Consider the following 4,651-nt stretch of genomic DNA (forward strand, 5'->3'; position numbering starts at 1 on the left):
GCCCAGCTCCACTCTGACAAAGATGAACTATTGCAGCTTTAAGACTGAAACTATTTCTGGAGATCTCCTCTGTTTGCATTGCAATCCTTCCCTTATTTATCAGTCCCTCTCCTTCCAAGCCATCCCAGTGCTTTCTGACCCGTCCTTCCACATACACCCACTGGTTGTTTTTCTGTCTGAAGGTCACTTCAAGATGGTTGAATGTAGCATGTGTCACTGTGCTAAACTGCTGAAGCCAGCTGCCATGAGACAAAAGGAAACTTGGCAAAAATCAGGAAATTTCTTTTTTGAAATGAGTGCATGTTCATTCAAAAGTCATGGAATCTGTTCAACTTAATTTTAATGGCGACAAGGGAAAAAATGGACAATTGTTGTTTTGCTGGTGGTGGTGCTGATGTTTTTTTTTCATTTTACATGACAAAGTCAGCTTCTGGTATATGTAATTATTTCTGTTTCCAGCCTGCCTGGTACAAGGTGATACAGCGAAACAAGATTACTTGCAGATGGTTTCCAAACTAAACTACAATGCTAAATGAAGTCACTTACTAATGGAAATTATTAAAGTTGCTTGGAGCCCCCCAGAACACTGGAGGCATTTTAAGGTTACTGCAAAGAGATTTGTAGGGAGGACCAAGTGCCTCCAAGGAGTTGAGAGCCTCCTGTCAGATGCCAGGGCAGCCAAAGGAGACTCAGTGGTTCACAGAGCCCTATAAACACACACATTGCAACTCCCACCAAGTGTTTTTGCCAGATTGTGTCAGAAACAGCTGTAGCAGAGGGACATCCAAGGTTTTACATGGAGCACCAACATATGCTGTAAAAGATTTTAATTAATAACTTTTATTTTTTGAAGTTTTGAAAAAACACACACAGAGCTGATGCTGGGATGCTTTTAATCAAAATTCAGTGTTCACATTTGGATTTTCTTCTCGCCAGTATATCAGCTGTCATTTCTATCTAAAAGTTTCTAAAAATTGTTTAAGAGAATTTGAGGACTAGAAGATGGGTGTTGAAGGCACCTCCGCAGCCCAGGCTGGGGCTGAGGTGTAATCCAGTACTTTCTGGAGGTAGTGGGCCCTTGTGCAGCTGAGAGACAATCTCATACCAGCCAGATCTCCAGTTCAGACACGTAGGTAGCCTCACAAGACAACAGAAAATTAATTTTACTACTCTGCAGAGTTAGACAAGGTATCTTTGGAGAATAGGGAGCTTTTCTCCAAATACTTACCTGGGCAGGTTCCCCTAACAGCAGCCTTTAAAGTGAAGAACAACAACCAAGTCTGTAGCAACTCCTCTACTATGGCGCAATGCCTGCTAGATGTTCTGCCAGGACAAAAACTAATCCCTGAAAAATTCTGTCTTAGCCACGTCTTAGAGTCCCATCTCCTGTTCTGTGACACCGAAGTTCAAGTTGTTCTTTCTATCAACAGGGTATGGTAGAGTTATATACATCATTTGTAAGAAATATAGAGATGATAACAGGGATTGGGAAAGCCCAGAAAGTTTGACTTCATACAGTTCAATAGTAAATGCATCCCAGTAATTTCCATATCTTCACTACTGCTATGGACTTTTAGGTAAATGCAAATTCTCCATTTGTTGAATCTAGATATATTATGTATATTACCTTGGTATTTTGCCCTTACCTGAATCTCCCAAAGCATGTATTACTAACAAAGTTAATTAAAATGAGAATGGTTTTAGAGCTAGAAGAAATTACCTGACAGCACTGAAAATGGGAATGCTCTGTGTGCTATAAAACTTGGGAACTGCACTTCAGGGTGTGAACATTTCCATAAGAAAGCAGTTACACTGATGAAAGATGATAGGTAAAATAGCCTGAAAATTTATGTATGTGTGGGAAATGGAGTTCAGAGATGGCTGACTGGAACAGGAATGGATATTATTACAGTAAGCCATTAGAAAATGTTCTTTTGTTTTTTCTTTTTTTTTTTTTAGTTTGTTGCTGAGCTATAGATTATTGCTGTTATAAAGAATGGCCTTGGAATCCAAGACCGAGCTTTTAAAAAGTATTTGATGTAACAAAAAAATAATAGACTGGTGGACAAAACATAGCATAGTGGGATACACTTTCTCTTCCCTAACTCTTGTAAGACTTGGCAACATCATAATGCCAGCATATTTCATGACTCGAAAAATAAAAACCGAATTATTTTGTCATCACTGCTCCTGCCAAGAGACACATACCTCCTGCTCCTTCACTAGATACCAGCATACTTCAACTCTGTTCTGCTCATGAAGCTAATAGCCAGGACCAGTACATGTGACCCCCAAGCAGCGTGCCAAAGGGAGCAGCCAAAGCTGCAGAGTCATTACAGACCAGCTTTTTAACAACACAGCTCTTATATAGGAAGTATCTTTGCATTGTGGAGAGGAGCTTGGGGATAAAATTCTTGTGGCACTTGTTTCCATTAGAGTCATCAATTGGTTAACCAATAAATAATTCTAAAAATTACATGTTAACTGTTACGTTTCTGAAGAACCACAGACCAATCACCCAGTTGGATGGCAGCACTTTGCACGTCCCAAGATATTTTTCACAGGGTTCTGCAGATCTGGGCATGTGGGATTTTGCCTGCTACAATGTCTGAACAGGGGAGAGGTCTTGTTTAGAAATCTAAACCATGAAATTTTATTTCAGCTACATTTTTCTTAAAGGATGAAGGACTGATGTTTGTTTGTTTGTTTTCGGATGCAATAACACAGCAAGTACTGAATTCTGCACCATATTTCAGGTCCCCAGAATATAAGGGTACATGGCAAAAATAAATTAAAAAAAAATAATTCCAAAACATGCAGGACAAAAATCCTGAGCATTCAGCATCTGGGCCCCAAGGGCACCCACAGGTCTGGCTGTCCCTACCAGCCCCTGGGTTTCCCACACCTGCCCATGGCGCAGGTCACCATGTGAGCCCCCCCAGCGCCAGGAACACTGCAGCAAGGCTGTTTTCACACTCCTTAGAGCAGACCCATGTCCTGGCCTGTCCTTGGCCCATCCTCATCCTCAGGGAGGTCCCTGATGCCTGAGGCTGCCCTGGTTCCCTGCTCCTGGCAGGGTGGTGGGACAGCCCCTGGCTGCCCAGCTCTGCCCTGACAGCCCCATGGGAGCCCCTGCTTCCACCAGGCCTCACAGGGTTCTGGCATTCAGCTGGTTTTCATATGAGGAATTTGGTTGTACATTTTAAAAATTAGCAATACTTATCTATTTCTTTTTTAATACATACATTTTAAAGTGCTTTAAAAGATAAGTAGTTATCATGTGGTTAATAATTCATAGAAAAATTCAAGTGAATCAGGGGACAATACTGCATCACAAGCCAATGACGCTGCTTTTCAAAATATTACTCAAGGAAAACTCAGTGATAGGGAGACCAAAGAAACATGGTAGGCTGACAGCAAGGTCAGGAATTGAAATAAAATAGTCCAACACCCACTCCAATGCACACATCTACTAGATGCTATTTCTACTTCACCATGGTTAACTAGAAGAACTGACAGAAGAGTTAAAACTAATGAGAGTAAAACAAATAAACAAATAAAACCATTCCCGATTCTAATTCAACAGGTTGCTCAGAAAGCCTTTGCATGAGTGATAACATATCCCTATTCTAGAAATTTACCTTTACAATTTACCTTTACAATCTGCTTTATTTTCAAAAAAAATAATTGCCAGGTTTGATTTCACTGATGGTCATGAAAATGCAGAATTCCTCCACTAAACCAAATGGCATTAAACCACAAACACCTAGACACAAGATCAACAGCTAGGCAGAGAGGTTCCATATGGATACACACCATGTCTACAGTATGAGTAGCACATGGAGCACATAAATTTCTAAAACTCATCATGTTTCCAAAATTATAAGAAAAAAAAAGAGGATTAGACATGTCTGGGAAAGTGCCCTCAAATGAAAAGGAAAAAAATGAAACCACTGTTTTAAGCAGTAGAAGTGTACTGAAGGTGAGTTTTATTTTATTTTATTTCATTAAAATATATTTTAAAAACATACTGTGTAAAAGAATTAGGATCCTCAATAATTTATTATTTACATTAACAAATTCTGTTTGACTGTTATTCTATAGATAGAAATGAAAAGTCTGCAGAAGGGAGTTGTATCAGCTTTTTCGGGACCAAGCAAGCCTCTTTTCCAAGAAACCCATCCAAAATGTATCCCTTCCCATTTCAATCCCTTCAAATTCAGATTTGCAAATGGTTCGCAAAAAGCTCAATGAAAGGTCATGTTGGCAAGTGTTGAGCACTCATAGTGAGAGCAAGGAATTCAGAGTGCTCTGCTAGAGAAAGACTCTGAGGAGACTTTAACATCACACTAGTCAAGAGGCTGCAGAGTCCAATCCCACTCTTGCTCCCACTGTCCTATCTCTGCTGAAATCCATGGCATTACACGACCCCTCCAGGCAGATCTTGGAAAGCTAGACAGACTCCTTGAGACTGGTTGGCAGTGGAGCAAGTGTTTTTCCTACCACTGTAGACACAATACAGCTTATCAGTCTTTTTCAGTACAAATACAACATAAATCTTATTGTCTTCCTTCCCAACCCTGGGAAGAAATATGCATAGGGAATTATTTCTCTGATGTAAACAACTGTAAGCACCATTCACATATGCTGG

This window comes from Corapipo altera, unplaced genomic scaffold (genome assembly GCF_003945725.1).
Source record: "Corapipo altera isolate COAL_440 unplaced genomic scaffold, ASM394572v1 97, whole genome shotgun sequence".
Lineage (NCBI taxonomy): Eukaryota > Metazoa > Chordata > Aves > Passeriformes > Pipridae > Corapipo > Corapipo altera.